Source organism: Rhinoraja longicauda, chromosome 5 (genome assembly GCF_053455715.1).
Source record: "Rhinoraja longicauda isolate Sanriku21f chromosome 5, sRhiLon1.1, whole genome shotgun sequence".
In the NCBI taxonomy this organism is placed as follows: Eukaryota; Metazoa; Chordata; class Chondrichthyes; order Rajiformes; family Arhynchobatidae; genus Rhinoraja; species Rhinoraja longicauda.
Genome location: NC_135957.1, coordinates 88,898,711 through 88,915,724, shown reverse-complemented (window position 1 = coordinate 88,915,724; position 17,014 = coordinate 88,898,711). Strand labels below are relative to the sequence as shown.

General features: G+C 46.8%; 1 protein-coding gene across 8 annotated transcripts in view; it reads left to right on the top strand.

Moving 5' to 3' along the window:
• Positions 1 to 17,014, top strand: part of dlgap2a (discs, large (Drosophila) homolog-associated protein 2a) — a 405,726-nt gene that overhangs the window by 134,043 nt on the left and 254,669 nt on the right. The gene's annotated exons all lie outside the window — the stretch shown is intronic.

The following is a 17,014-nucleotide window of genomic DNA, read 5'->3' as shown; positions in this document are numbered from 1 at the left end:
ATTTATCCACATTATACTGCATCTGCCATGCATCTACTCACTCACCCAACCTATCCAAGTCACCCTGCAGCCTCATAGCATCCTCCTCACTACTCTTTGCTTCCTGCCTACCAACCAGTTCTCTATCCATGTCAATACCCTACCACCAATACCATGTGCTCTAATTTTGCACACTAATCTCTTGTGTGGGACCTTGTCAAAGTCTTTTTGAAAGTCTAGATACACGACATCCACCGGCTCTCCCATATCCATTCTACTTGTTACCTTCTCAAAATTTTCCAGAAGATTAGTCAAGCATGATTTCCCCTTCATAAATCCGTGCTGACTTTGACCAATCCTGTCACTGCTTTCCAAATGCGCTGCTATAACATCTTTAACAATCGACTCCAGCATCTTCCCCACTACCGATTTAAGGCTAACTGGTCTATAATTCACTGTTTTCTCTCTCCCTCTTTTCATAAAAAGTGGGGTTACATTGGCTACCCTCCAGTCCACAGGAACTGGCCCAGAGTTGAGAGAACATTGGAAAATGATCACCAATCCATCCACGATTTCTAGAGCCACCTCCTTGAGTACTCTGGGAGGTGGCTCAGACCCTGGGGATTTATCTGTCTTCAGTCCCAACAGTTTACCTGACACCATTTCCTGACTAATGTGGATTCCTTCAGTTCCTCCCTCCCACTAGATCCTCGGTCCCTGAATCTGGCCACACAGTCATGAGTGTGGAGTGTGGAAAGAGACTGGGAGCGTATCTTAGTGGGGCACCAGTGTTGAGAATTATCCAGTGTTGATTGGCGTCTGTCGGTCGGATACTCGAGGAGCCCGTGGCAGAAGAGAGCTGATTCATAGGTCCGGGGGTTTTGAAGTTAATGTAGCACGGATATGCAGGGAATGGAGGGGTAGGGGGTGTGTGCTGGCCGCTGAGAGTTGGTCTTGGCATCATGTTTGGCACAGACATTGTGGACTGAGGGGCCTGTTCTCGTGCTGTACTGTTCTATGTTGTATTTAGCTCTCTTGTGTAACGGATAAGTGCCTCGATGAGGGCAGGAAGAATGGGGAGTTCTGCAATGCCATCAGTGCCCTGAATGTTCAACCAGCAGTAACAAAATGTTCAAGGTCCTTGCCCTGATTGTGGAAGTTTTCTCTGAGTTCTGCAATGCAGCAGCCAGCACCAAAGTTCCTTACGTGGCATTTATCAGCAGAGGAGCCTGGAATAGTCCTGAGGCAAGTCCACTGAGAGTGAAGGTGACCTTGACTCTGACAGTGGTGTAAATACCTCTGCATACTTGAGCTGGAAGTGTTCAGAGTTTAAAGATACAGCGCGGAAACAGGCCCTTCGGCCCACCGAGTCGGCCCTGACCAGCGATACACCCGTACACCCGCACTATCCTGACACAAGTGACAATTTACAATTTACAGAAACCAGTTAACCAACAAACCCGTATGTCTTTAGAATGTGGTTAAACTACAAAAGCAGTTAACCTACAAACCTGTATGACTTTAGAATTTAGAAATTGGAGCTCCCAGAGAAAACTCATGCAGTCACTGCGAGAATGCACAACCTCACCTTATCATTTCTCCTCGTTATTTTACACACCTTTATAAGATCACCGATGATAGATACAAAAAGCTGGAGTGACTCAGTGGGTCAGGCAGCATCTCTGGAGAAATGGAATGGGTAACATAGAAACATAGAAGATAGGTACAGGAGGAGGCCATTTGGCCCTTCGAGCCAGCACTGCCATTCATTATGATCATGGCTGATCATCCACAATCAGTAACCCATGCCTGCCTTCTCCCCATACCCCTTGATTCCGCTAGCCCCGAGAGCTCTATCTAACTCTCTTTTAAATTCATCCAGTGAATTGGCCTCCAGTGCCCTCTGTGGCAGAGAATTCCACAAATTCACAACTCTCTGGGTGAAAAAGGTTTTTTTCATCTCAGTTTTAAATGGCCTGCATCTAGCTTGTCCAGTCCTTTTATTATTTTTATATTTTTCTATAAGATCTCCACTCATCCTTCTAAACTCCAGTGAATCCAAGCCCGGACTTTCCAATCTTTCCTCATATGACAGTCCCACCATCCCAGAGATTAACCTCGTGAACCTACGCTGCACTGTCTCAATAGTAAGGATTGCTCTTCCTCAAATTTGGAGAACAAAACTGCACCCAATACTCCAGGTCTCCCCAGGGTCCTGTACAACTACAGAAGGACCTCTTTACTCTGACACTCAAATCTTCTTGTTATGAAGGCCAACATGCCATTAGCTTTCTTCACTGCCTGCTGTACCTGCATGGTTACGTTTCAGGTTGAGATCCTTCACCAGTCCGATGAAGGGTCTTGACCTGAAAAGTCACCTATTCCTTTTCTCCAGAGATGCTGCCTGACCCACTGAGTTACTCCAGCTTTTTGTGTCTATCTTTGGTGTACACCAGCCTCTGCAGTTCCTTCCTACACACCTCTATAAGATCACCCCTCTGTCTCCTGTGCTCCTTCTGACTCATGTCAATCATTCTGATTGGCTGCATTGACTATGCTATTAATATCTAATGCAGCCAGCATTGAAAGGAATCCAAACAAATGCAGAAAGTGGAGGTGCTGATCACAAACCAACTGTGGTCATGGAGGTGCTGATCACAAAGCAACTGTGGTCATGTAGGCAGACGGCAGAGTTCAGGCACAGACTGCGGATGGCTGTGACAGTGGGGTGGAGTTGGCACAGGGGCAGGGTGTGGACCTACAGCGGGCCCATCTCAGGTCAGGGTGTGGACTTACTGCAGGCCTATCTCTGACATGTGAGAGTGGGTGGAGTTGGCACAAGGGAAGGGTGTGGACATACAGCGGGCCCATCTCCTGACCTCCCCAGGTGGAGAGGGGGGAGGGAGAGAGTTTGGCCACTGATGGGGGAGCCAAGTAAAAGTCTGAGGCGGATGTGATTTAGCAACAAATGTCATAAAAGTTTCAATTTCTACTAGACCAAGTGGACCCGTTGGGCCCAAAGCAATCCTGCATTGGTGCAGCACCCTCTCCTCCCCACTCCTCTCCCCCCTCCCCTCCGTCTCCGTCTCCGTCCCTCCTTCCTCCCTCCCCTCCCCCTCTTTCCCCTTCCCTCTACCCTCCCTCCTCCCCCTCCCTCTCTCCCTCCTCCCTCCCTTGGAGATAGATTTAAACTTTAAAATTTGAATAACTTTAAAAATATAACACCGATTTCAATGAAACGTCTTCCATTAGCACCAAAGGGATGGTGGTGAGTAAGATGGGCCTAAAATTGTTGTGCTATCGTGTACCATTTTGGTTGTAGTTCAGGTACAATCAAACAAGCAAACGAGAGTTTTAGTATATAGATTTCTTAGGTAAGTAGCAACCGTTGATGTACCAGAAAAGCGAGTGGCAGAAGGGGTGTGGCTGGGTCCCAAGTGAGGAGTGTTGGCTGTGGGACGGATGTAGCCAGATGTAGCCAGATGCTGGACACAATAGACAATAGACAATAGGTGCAGGAGGAGGCCATTCGGCCCTTCGAGCCGGCACCACCATTCAATGTGATCATGGCTGATCATTCTCAATCAGTACCCCGTTCCTGCCTTCTCCCCATACCCCCTGACTCTGCTATCCTTAAACAAGTGTAGATGGAGTCAGAGTCACAGGGTGTTGCGACAGGCCCTTCAGCTAATCTTACCCAATGCCCTCCAGTTTGCATTCTGACCTAACCCTATTTGACTGCATTTGACCAATACTCCTCCAAACTCTTCCCATCCATAATTTTCTCTAAATGTCTTTTAAAGGTTATAAGTTCATAAGGAATAGGAGCAGAATTAGGCCAATTCAGCCCATTAAGTCTACTATGCCAATCAATCATGGCTGATCTATCTCTCCCTCCTAACCCCATTCTCCTGCCTTCTCCCCATAACCTCTGATACCCGTACTAATCAGAAATCAAGAAGTCATAATTGTACGTCCTTCCACAGCTTCCTCTGGCAGCTCACTCCCGTTACGATCTACCCACTGTGAGAAAGTTGCCCCCGAACTCTCTCCAATATCTCCCCTCTCACCTTAAACCTATGCCCTTTAAAATATACATTAATGACTTGGATGAAGGGATTATATACATTAATGACTTGGATGAAGGGATTAAAAGTACCATTAGCAAATTTGCAGATGATACAAAGCTGGGTGGTAGTGTGAACTGTGAGGAAGATGCTATGAGGTTGCAGGGTGACTTGGACAGGTTGTGTGAGTGGGCGGATGCATGGCAGATGCAGTTTAATGTGGATAAATGTGAGGTTATCCACTTTGGTGGTAGAATAGGAAGGCAGAGTATTATCTGAATGGTGTCAAGTTAGGAACAGGGGACATACAATGAGATCTGGGTGTCCTAGTGCATCTGAAAGGAAGCATGCAGGTACAGCAGGCAGTGAAGAAAGCCAATGGAATGTTGGCCTTCATAACAAGAGGAGTTGAGTATAGGAGCAAAGAGGTCCTTCTGCAGTTGTACAGGGCCCTAGTGAGACCGCACCTGGAGTACTGTGTGCAGTTTTGGTCTCCAAATTTGAGGAAGGATATTCTTGCTATTGAGGGCGTGCAGCATATGTTTACTAGGTTAATTCCCGGAATGGCGGGACTATCACATGTTGAAAGACTGGAGCGACTAGGCTTGTATACACTGGAATTTAGAAGGATGAGAGATCTTATCGAAACGTATAAGATTATTAAGGGGTTGGACACGTTAGAGGCAGGAAACATGTTCCCAATGTTGGGGGAGTCCAGAACAAGGGGCTATAGTTTAAGAATAAGGGGTAGGCCATTTAGAACTGAGATGAGGAAAAACATTTTCAGTCAGAGAGTTGTGAATCTGTGGAATTCTCTGCCTCAGAAGGCAGTGGAGGCCAATTCTCTGAGTGCATTCAAGAGAGAGCTTGATAGACAATAGACAATAGGTGCAGGAGTAGGCCATTCAGCCCTTCGAGCCAGCACCGCCATTCAATGCGATCATGGCTGATCACTCTCAATCAGTACCCCGTTCCTGCCTTCTCCCCATACCCCCTCACTCCGCTATCCTTAAGAGCTCTATCCAGCTCTCTCTTGAAAGCATCCAACGAACTGGCCTCCACTGCCTTCTGAGGCAGAGAATTCCACACCTTCACCACCCTCTGACTGAAAAAGTTCTTCCTCATCTCCGTTCTAAATGGCCTACCCCTTATTCTCAAACTGTGGCCCCTTGTTCTGGACTCCCCCAACATTGGGAACATGTTATCTGCCTCTAATGTGTCCAATCCCCTAATTATCTTATATGTTTCAATAAGATCCCCCCTCATCCTTCTAAATTCTAGTGTATACAAGCCCAATCGCTCCAGCCTTTCAACATACGACAGTCCCGCCATTCCGGGAATTAACCTAGTGAACCTACGCTGCACGCCCTCCATAGCAAGAATATCCTTTCTCAAATTTGGAGACCTCTTAAGGACAGCGGAGTCAGGAGGTATGGGGAGAAGGCAGGAACGGGGTACTGATTGTGAATTGGCAGCCATGATCACATGGCGGTGCTGGCTCGAAGGGCCGAATGGCCTCCTCCTGCACCTATTGTCTATTGTCTATTGTAAAACATAAAACACTGCAGCAAAGGAACAGGCCCTTCGTCCAACAATGTCTGCGTTGAACAAGATGCCAAGTCCAAACCTTATCCGCCTGCACGTGATCCACATCCTTCTATTCCCTGCATACCCGCATCCTGTCCAAATGTCTCGGAAATGCCACCGGCATATCTGCGCCTATCATCACTGGCAGCACGTTCCATGCACCGACCACCCGCTGAGTAAAAATAAGTTGCTTCACACATCTCCTTTAAACTCTCACTTTAAAGATATGCTCTCTAGTATTTGATATTTCCATGCTGGGAAAAAGTTTCTGACTGTCCACCATATCTATGCCTCTCATAATTTTATATATTTCGATCAGGTCTCCCTGCAACCTCTGGCGTTCCAGAGAAAACAGTCCATCTATCCAATCTCTCCATATAGCATATACCCTCCAATCCAGGCGCATTCTGGTAAACCTCCTCTGCACCCCTTCCAAAACCTCCACATCCTTCCTGTAATGGAGGCAACCAGCACTGCACACAATAGTTAGGCAATGGCTTGTTTCTGAACTTCCTTGTTCTTTACAAAATGGAATAAAATGGGAAGGATGTCAGGGAGGTGGATGGAGGTGGATGAGTGGTAGAGACTGACACAGCATGGAAACAGGTACTTCAGCCCAACTTGCCCATGCCGACCACGACGCCCCATCTACACTGCCTGCCTGCATTTGGCCAATGTCCCTCTAAACATTTTCCATAGACGCACCTGTTCAAGTGTCTATTAAATGTTGTTATCGTCCCTGCCTCAACTACCTCCTCTGGCAGCTCGTTCCATACACTCACCACCCTCTGTGTGGATATAGTTGCCCTCGAGTTCCTATTAAATCTTTTCCCTCTCACCTTAAACGTAGAAGCATATAGACCAAATGCAAGCGAACGGCAATAGCTTAGATGTAGCATCTTGATTGGAATAGATGCGTAGGGCTGAGGGTCTGTTTCTCCGACTAGAGTCTCTGACTCTACGACTAGAGTTCAGTTTGCCAAAGCACAATAATGTCGGGATAGTCCAAACATGAATGCCCCGGTTTCAGAATGGGTGGTTAGAGTAAGTACGGACAGTGAGGACATTGAGATGTTCCATTAGCAATGAGTGGAGTTAGAGAGGATACCGACCGGAGGGAGGGAGGGAGGGAGGGAGGAGTCTGTGGGAATCAGATTTCCGAAGTTGAGAGAAATCGTTGACATTCTCATGTGAAAGAAGTGCAACAGTAGCAGTGAGAGGAGCTGGACATCATGTGGAATGGACGTCCACTGAGATGGGTTGTGGGGTGTAGCAACCTGGAGCTGACACTTCTACAGGGACACATTGCTTGGGGTGAGTGACCAGAGAGATAATGAGAACACAGTGGTGTGGAACATGGGGCCGGGATGGGGTCAGAGAGTGAAGGGGAGGCAGGATTTAGAGCAGAAATGGAAAACTTTGCAGACATAAGGAACTGCAGATGTGGGTTTACAAAAAAAGAGACACAAAGTGCTGGAGTAATACAGCAGGTCAGCAATATCTGGAGAACAAGGATAGGTGACTTTTTTGGTCAGGATCCTTCTTTCAACTCACCAATCAGTCTGAAGAAAGGTTCCAACCTGACCCGCTGAGTTACTCCAGCACTTTGTGAAACGTCACCTATCCATGTTCTCCACAGATGCTGCCTGACCCGCTGAGTTACTCCAGCACTCTGTGAAACGTCACCTATCCATGTTCCCCACAGATGTTGCCTGACCCTCTGAGTTACTCCAGCACTTTGTCTTTTTTATGTTTGTAAAGTTTGGCATCTTTGATGCCTGAAAGGAATAAAAAATGTCTTGTGATGAAGTATTGATGAATTAAATAGGTTAGGGGCAGCTTTGATATGCAGTAATACTGGACTGCAGTCAGAATGCCTGCACTAAACAAACATACCTGTGATCATGAACACATCTGAAATGTGTGGACTGGACGTTCAGTGGAATAATCTGGAAAAGAAAATGAATGTTTTAAAAATATATTCTGAGTGGGCTAAAAAATAAATAAGACAAGGACTACTAGAGCAGTGAGCTCCATGACAGCTGAAGATCATGGAAAAAAATAAAATCATGAACGAACTGAGAGATGTATTGCTGAGGCTCTATAAGGCACTGGTGAGACCACATTTGGAATATTGTGAGCAATTTTGGGCCCCATATCTGAGGAAGGATGTGCTGGCTCTGGAGAGGGTTCAGAGGAGGTTTACAAGAATGATCCCAGGAATGAGTAGGTAAACAGATGATGAGCATTTGACGGTACTGGGCCTGTACTCGCTGGAGTTTGGAAGAATGAGGGGGGACCCCATTTAAACTTACCGAATGGTGAAAGGCCTGGATAGAGTGGATGTGGAGAGGATGTTTCTGCTAGTGGGAGATTCTAGGACCAGAGGTCACAGCCTCAGAATTAAAGGATGTTCCTTTAGGAAGGAGATGAGGAGGAATTTCTTTATTCAGAGGGTGGTGAATCTGTGGAATTCTTTGCCACAGAAGGCTGTGGAGGCCAAGAAAATTGTTAAGGCAAATTCTTGATTATAGGAGAAGGCAGGAGAATGGGTTTGAGGAGGAGAGATTGATCAGCCATTATTGAATGGCGGAGTAGACTCGATGGGCTGATTGGCCCAATCTGGCTCCTATCACATGATCTTATGACCGTATGACCTCCTTGAAGGACTACATCCCCACAGTTCACTGAGCCTCCAGGTTTTCGTGTTGACTGCAGATTTGGAAATTGGATGAACGGCAGAGGTGCACATACCATCTGCCTAGCCATAATGGCTATGTGTGGGACATAACACTTAATGTAAGGGCAGTAGGAAAGCCAAGGTTGTGCCTTAGGCTAAAGGCTAAGCTTTAGGGCGACACAGTGGCACAATGGAAGAGTTGCTGCCTTACAGCGCCAAAGACCTGGAATTAATCCTGACTACAGGTGCTGAACGTACGGAGTTTGTACGTTCTCCCTGGGACCGTGTGGGTTTTGGTTTCCACCCACAGTCCAAAGACATACAGGTTTGTACATTAATTGGCTTCTGTAAATTGTTCCTAGTGTGCAGCATAGTGCTAGTCTACAGGTGATCGCCGGTCGGCATGGACTCAGTGGGCCAAAGGGCCTGTATCCACACTGTATCTCTAAAGTCTAAAGTGCCTCTCATTTCCATAACTGGTTGAAGGAATGTTGTGGTGATGATGAATTATTTCCTGTGTTTTGTCAGCTGCTAGTTGCAATGGTTTTCCACAGATGGACCATAACATCAGAATCTCAACCAAGTGGTTTTGTTTCTGAGTGTGTGGAGACATGGTCTGCAATTGTCGAGGGTCTAGGATGGGTGGAAGCCAAGCACCCAAGGGATGATCGTTGCCGAATTCCTCTCTCCTCCCATTACCTCAGCTAAAAGGGAATGATGCCGAGGCTCCCGTGGGTTAGGGTTAGGGTTGAAAGGACCATCATCCCCCCCACCCCCTTCACTGGAGCGGGGGATAGCCTTCCGAGAGCAGGGGTGAGCAATGAGGTGGATTACTCAGTGCCAGAAAGGCATGGCCTTCAGAGCAAAGAGCTTCTGGATTTTAAGAATATTTATAATTCAATTGAAATGAGACAGGAAGTGAATGATAAATGAAAGATTTAAGATTTAATAGAGAATTAAGTGCCAGATTTTCTTTGGTTGGGAGGGTAATTGAGAAGCAAAATAAAAAGAAGAGAGAATAGAATTATAGTTATTAAGTCATACAGCATGGAAACAGGTCATTTGGCCCAGCTCGTCTGTGCTGACTAAGATGCCCCCCATCTACACTGTACCCATTAGGCCGACATCCCTCCGAACCTTCCCTCTCCATGTACCTACTCAAGTGTCTTTGAAATGTTGTTATGGTACCTGCATCAACTACCTCCTCTGGCAGCTTGTTCCATAAACACAGTACCCTCTGTGTGAAAAAACACATTTAAACATGTTTCCAGCTGGGATTGAACTGGGAACGTTTTGCATGCAAGGCAAACAGGATAACCACTACACTAAAGAAACCACAACGTTTCCGTATGTTTTATAAATATTAGTGATTAACACAAACAAGTCTGAAGTCTTTTCAATTTTTAATTGATCAGTTACAATATTTGCAATTACTTGATTATTTTCTACAACTATTCCTGAACATGTGTGATGTCAGAGATACTTGGAACTGGTGCAAGTCCGTTTGACGACAGACGTTTTCACAAGGCCAGGTGTTGAGCTAACTGCACTGCCACAGCCTCACTGCCGCTCCCAGCTATGCCACCGTCAGAGAGGTCGGCCATGCCTGGACTGGAGGTGGAACGAGGTGACCACTGAGTGTGGGTCATCCATTGCCATCTTCAGGACCAGGAGCTTCACAACTCCATAAGTTATAGGAGCAGAATTAGGCCACTCAGCCCATCGAGTCTACTCCGCCATTCAATTATGGCTGATCTACCTCTCAACTCCATTCTCCTGCCTTCTCCCCACAACCCTGACACCCATATTAATCAAGTATCTGTCGATAAATTCCACAGATTCACCACCCTCTGACTAAAGAAATTCCTCCTCATCTCCTTTCTAAAGGTAAATCCTTTTATTCTGAGGCTGTGGCCTCTGGTCCTAGACTCTCCCACTGGTGGAAACATCCTCTCCTCGTCCACTCTATTCAGGCCTTTCACTATTTGGTAAGTTTCAATGAGGTCCCCCCTCATCCTTCTAAACTCCAGTGAGTACAGGCCCAGTGCCGTCAAATGCTCATCATATGTTAACCCAATCATTCATGGGATCATTCTCATAAACCTCCTCTGGACCCTCTCCAGAGCCAGCACATCCTTCCTCAGTCATGGTGCCCAAAACTGCTCACAATACTCCAAATGCAGTCTGACCAGTGCCTTATAAAGCCTCAGCATGACATTCCTGCTTTAATATTTTAGTCCGCTCAAAATAAATGCGAGCATTGCATTTGCCTTCCTAACTACCAATTCTACTTGCAGATTCACCTTTTGGGGAATCCTGCACCAGCACTCCTGAATCCCTTTGCACCTCCGATTTCTGAATTCTCTCCCTATTTAGAAAACAGTCTATGCCTTTATTTGTACGAGCAAATGTACTACTTTCATGAGTTCTGTGTCTTCACTCGTCATCTGGCTTCATGAGATGATGTTGTCAGTGCCATGGTAATAAAGAGAAGGCAGTTACACTGGGCAGAATAAAAATAAAGAGAAGCCCGTTAACAATCTTGCAATGCTCAAAATAACATGTAATTGAATCCAGATTTACTTTTCACTCCTTTTTCTGGGTTTGCTCATTCGTTAATCGTGTATTGTCTACCCCGAGTTCATTGTAAGACGGTGGGAGAGAGGCATCTTCAAGAGGCTCCACACTCCTCCCCCAGAGCTTCAATACTACCTTACTGTCACTGTGCAGTCAAAGTCCCCTATTGCATCTAGTTCAGAAAACAAATCGCACTCGACATTGGCAGACTCAGCCTGAAGTATAAGAGTGTAGGAATAGTAGATTACACTGAGCAAAGATACTAGAGGAGCAAGATAGGCCACTCGACCCTAAAAACCGTAGTACGTCACGGCGCCATTTTAGTAAGCAGAAACTTGCAGAAACATTTAAAAAGAAAAATAACAAAAATCTGTGAATAGATAGATATATTCTGCATTTTAATGGTATCATCACACATACTGTTCCCGCAAAACACTGATTACACTGCGAGAGGCAGAGCGAGCGGCGGGGTCTGCTTACTAAAATGGCGGCCATCCCGCGCCTTTGTGGACTGCACTTCAGTGCCGGCTAGTGGTCCATCGTGCTCCTCTAGTATCTTTGCACAAGAGTTACCACGTGCCCAGTGCCAACTGTTACCCTTCAAGTTCAAATTTGTTAGCCTTAATTTGGCCATAAAGGTCTATTTGCCGGCGGTGGTAATGCAAATACTACATTTTAAATCCAAATACTACATTTTAAATCTGCAACTGCATGCATGAGGGACTGCACGTTTATAGCCGACAGGTGCAGTATCAACAAGACAAGGTCGGCGTGGCGAGGGTCCGCCTGGCCAGACGACGCTGTCCCCACCCTACCCCACCCCGTGCTGTACTGTACCACTGCAGGCCGCGCCCGCGCCCCCATCCGCGCCCGATCCACCGGCCTCTGTGGGGTCTTCAGTGGCCCCCTATTCCCTCGGCTGCTCCAGGGGCCCCCAATTGCCCACCTCCCGCAGTTCACCCGGCCGGGCCCGATCCATGCGATCCCCCGGCTGCTGCAGGGCCCGATCCATGCGATCCCCCGGCTGCTGTAGGGCCCCCAGCGGGGCCCACTCCATGCGATCCCCCGGCTGCTGTAGGGCCCCCAGCGGGGCCCACTCCATGCGATCCCCCGGCTGCTGTAGGGCCCCCAGCGGGGCCCACTCCATGCGATCCCCCGGTGCTGCGGGGCCCCCAGCGGGGCCCACTCTATGCGATCCCCCGGCTGCTGTAGGGCCCCCAGCGGGGCCCACTCCATGCGATCCCCCGGTGCTGCGGGGCCCGATCCATGCGACCCCCCGGTGCTGCGGGGCCTGATCCATGCCATCCCCGGCTGCTCCCCACGGCCCACTCCATGGACAGCTGGACCATGCCGTGAAGATGCTCCAACAGTTCTACTGGGAAGTGAGTTCAAGGGTTGGATGAAGGACCAAGGGTCTCTCTCTACAAGGTAGTTTGTGAGGGTGGGGAGTCTACAGGTGGTAATGCTCTTGTGTCTGGCGTTTGGGGATCATGAGTTTGGACGGTACTAACAGAGCCCGGGGGAGCAGTGCTGGGGAACTGTAGGTTGATTAATACCCCCCATAGCTAGAGACCAAACCCATGGTGATGTAAACCGCCAAAGGGCGCGATTCCGGAATTGACAATTGGACTGTGGGCATTATTAAACAACTGGCAAGGTAGATGTGTTCCAAACGTTTGGCTTAGTATTGCATAAAGGGGATTGCAGTTACTGCATTTAATGTTAACTTTGTGGACTTGCAATGGGAACTCAACAAAGTACCACGCAAAACACTTCTTAGTAAATTGGGACCAATGGGTTTAAAGAGATAGCAGCCGCCTGGGACAGCTCTGGGACAGAAGCAGAGGGTGAAGATTGAAGCAAATTACACAGCAATGTTTCCCAGGGCTTGCTATTAACAACACTGCTGCTTTTGAAATGTAGTTACGTCCTGTGGGGAGTGAAGCCAAATCTCATACGACACATAAGGCGCAGATCCAGAATTATAGTTAACAACAAGGAGATTAGAAACAGATCTGATCACCACCCTACCCTGACTGGCCAAGTGGCCAGGCAAATGGAGATGAAATGTAATGCAAAGAGATATTAAATGCTGCATTATGATCGGAAGTGCTAGGCAAGACAATATAAACTAATGGTTCCATTTTAATGTGCTTGCAGGAACAGCGATGTTTGAAGGTGCACATACATATAATTAAAAGTGACAGATTTAAAAACAACAAAGCATTTCAATAGACAATAGACAATAGGTGCAGGAGTAGACCATTCGGCCCTTCGAGCCAGCACCGCCATTCAATGTGATCATGGCTGATCATTCTCAATCAGTACCCCGTTCCTGCTTTCTCCCCATACCCCCTGACTCCGCTATCCTTAAAAGCTCTATCTAGCTCTCTCGTGAATGTATTCAGAGAATTGGCCTCCACTGCCCTCTGAGGCAGAGAATTCCACAGATTCACAACTCTGACTGAAAAAGTTTTTCCTCATCTCTGTTCTAAATGGCTTACCCCTTATTCTTATTTCTTTGGCCTTGTATATGCAGGCATACAATATAAAACAATGAAATTGTAACAGCCCTTGCCGAGACACTGATTAGACCTCAGATGAAATATTTATCTACATTTCTCTGTTTTTATTGAGTGTACGTCCTCTGAAACTATATTGGAAAGGCCAGCACTCACTCACGCTGCTTAGTTTGATTATCCTCTGTGATATGTATGGCCTCCATTGACTGTCGTATCTCACTGTGTGCCTGGGTAGGGAAGTCCCCTCAACTTGAAGGGCCGAATGGCCTACTCCTGCACCTATTTTCTATTGTCTATTGTCTATTGTCTAACTCCAAACTCGGGAAGGGAAGTCTTGTTATAATTGGCAGAAAATAAAAGATGGCAGATGAGAAGATGTTTTCTGTTTAAGTAATGATATAGTCCAAGAAGGAGGGAAAGGTACATCAGCAGAAGCTTTCACAAGGAATTGGGTAAAGATTTGGAGCTGAGAAAGTTCCTGGGCTCGTGAGGGAAAGCTGGAATAGTTCACTTTCAACTAACCAGGTGATGTCTCTTTCTGTCCGATCTCTGATCCGATCTCTGATGTTTATATCCCATGTTTGTAAGTTGCTGCCTTTCGTTCAAAGGTTTGTCACACGTACCAATTAAGATACAGTGATATGCAAATTACCATACAGCCATACAAAGAAAAGCAACAAGACACAACCACATAAAAGTCACCATAAACATCCACCACAGTGGATTCCCCACATTCCTCACTGTGATGGAAGGCAAAAAAGTCCAATCTGCTTCCTCTTTATTCTTCCGCGGTCAGGGAAGTCGAACCATCTGTCGGGGCGATCCAAGTCCCCGCGTCGGGGCGATCCAAGCTCCTGCAGCTTCGAGTTCCCGAAGTCGGTCTCTGACCAGACCCCGCGATGTTGGCTCCGTGATGTTAAGTCCGCAAGCACCCACAGTTGGAGGTCCGAGGTCGATCCCTGGCAAAGAGTTCGCGGGCTCTGCGATATTAGAGTCCCGTAGGCTCCCTGTGGTGGAGCTCTCAAATGTTGGTCTCCTGTAAAGGCCGCAGTGAGGATGGCGATACGCCACGGAAAAAATCACAAAAATCACTGCCGAGGTAAGAGATTAGAAAAGGTTTCCCCCAACCCCACCCTGCCCCCACATAAAACAAGGTAAAGAACACTAAAAACATACATTTAACGCAGACTATTAAAACAGAAAGAAGGACGGGACAGACAGACTGTTGGCGAGGCAGCCATTGCTGGCGCCATCTGGTGGAGGTGACCTTCCACTATTCCAGGTGTTCAGCTCAGAGTCGTTCAGTAGTTGCAATCTTGCTTAATCCGTTAACTTTTAATGACACCGTCTGTAATGAGTGAACTCCATCATAGGGCTGTAATGTCACGAGCTTGAACATTAAGTCCAAAGGTATTTAAAGGTGATTATCAGCGGAGTGTGGAGATATATTAGGTATAATGCAAATTTGCATAAAAATCTATTCAACTCCAAGGTCACTGTGCAGCTTATCAGGGTTTCATTTTTGATCTGATTCAACATTGGTGACATTCCCAGCTTTAATAGGAACATTAAAAAATCTATAAACGTTGGAAATCTGATTTGAAGGCAGCGAATGCTGGAAATAACCATGAGCACAGGTGGAGAAACCAAAGATCTTTCACCACCACGGATGTGTGGAGTGGCCAATGCCTGTGAAAGGGCAAGGTGCCAGCCCCGTTACACCTCGATTCCATGTCCTAAAGGTTCATGGCTTCTTGTCCAAATAAATCGTCCTTCACTCCCACCCTCTTCAAAGTCACTGAACTTGTTCTCACAATTTTAATGTTTGTTTTCACAGTGTAGTAGGAGCCCGGAACACATCAAGAGTCTTTTAGATAGGCCTATGTAAGTGCAGGGAACAGAGGAATATGGGACATGTACAGGCAGATGAGACCACTTTAACAGCATCATGTTTGCCACCGACATTGGGGGTGGAAGGGCCCATTTCAGTGCTGTACTCTTCTATCTATTTACTTTCTGTCATAATGTCTCATAAACATTTTTTTTTAATTCCCTTCAGATCATTTTGAAAATTTCTTCCTCTAACCTTCAACCTCTGTCCTCTTGTCTTTTATATCCTTACCACATGACAAAGATTCTGACCATCTGTGCCTTTTATGATTTTATATACGTGTTATCATCACCCTCAGCCTCCTTTGCTCCAGGGATAACATGCCCAGCCGATTCAATGTCTTCCCATACCTATAGACCTCCAGTCCAGGCAATATCCTGGTGAATTCCTCTCTGCAATCAGATCCTTCCTGTCCTGTGCTGGTCAAAACTACAGATGACACTCCTAGTTAACTAGTGCTCTGCGAAGTTGCAATGCACAGGCCAACTTTCGTACACTAACTTATGAAGTTATGCTTTCTCAGCCACCCTGTTGACTCTTGCTGGTGCTTTCAGCAACTATGGATTTGGATCCATGATCTCCATTGATCCGTGTTCCTCCGTTTCCTGCCACTTACCACATATGTGTTAACCCTAATTATATTCCAAAAATGCTTCAGCTCATACTTGCCAGGATTAAATACTACCTGCCAATGCTTTGCCCAAATCTCCATCTGATGTATATTCTGCTGTTGCCTCAGACAGCTTTACGTTATTCACAACACATACCAAGGGACGGTAGACACAAAATCCTCGAGTAACTCAGCGGGTCAGGCAGCATCTCTGGAGAACATGGATAGGTGACATTTCACAGAGTGCTGGAGTAACTCAGCAGGTCAGGGATAGGTGATTTGGGTCGGGGCCTTTCTTGATTGTACTGATTGTAGCGAGGGTGAGACAAGGCCTGGCAAATGATAGCTGGATAGCATGATTGGAGAGCACATGTCTGGCACATGTCTGGCACATATCTCTTTAAACCTTTCCTATCCATGCACCTGTCCAAATGTCTTTTAAACATGTCCTTTTCAGAATGGCAGGCAGTGGAGAGTGGAGTGCCGCAAGGCTCAGTGTTGAGGCCGCTACTGTTTACCATATATATTAATGATTTGGAAGAGGGAATTAGAAGCAACACTAGCAAGTTTGCAGACGACACAAAGCTGGGTGGCAGTGTAAACTGTGAAGAGGATGTTAGGAGGTTGCAGGGTGACCTGGACAGGTTGAGTGAGTGGGCAAATGCGTGGCAGATGCAGTATAATATAGATAAATGTGAGGTTATCCACTTTGGCGGCAAAAACAAGGAGGCAGATTATTATCTCAATGGTGTCGGGTTAGGTAAGGGGGAGGTGCAGTGAGACCTGGGTGTCCTTGTACACCAGTCACTGAAAGTTGGCGTGCAGGTACAGCAGGCAGTGAAGAAAGCTAATGGCATGTTGGCCTTCATAACAAGAGGATTTCAGTATAGGAGTAAAGAGGTCCTTCTGCAGTTGTATAGGGCCCTGGTAAGACCACATCTGGAGTATTGTGTACAGTTTTGGTCTCCTAATTTGTGGAAGCGCATCCTTGTAATTGAGGCAGTGCAATGTAGGTTCACGAGAATAATCCCTGGGATGGCGGGACTGTCATATGAGGAAAGATTGAAAAGACTAGGCTTGTATTCACTGGAGTTTAGAAGG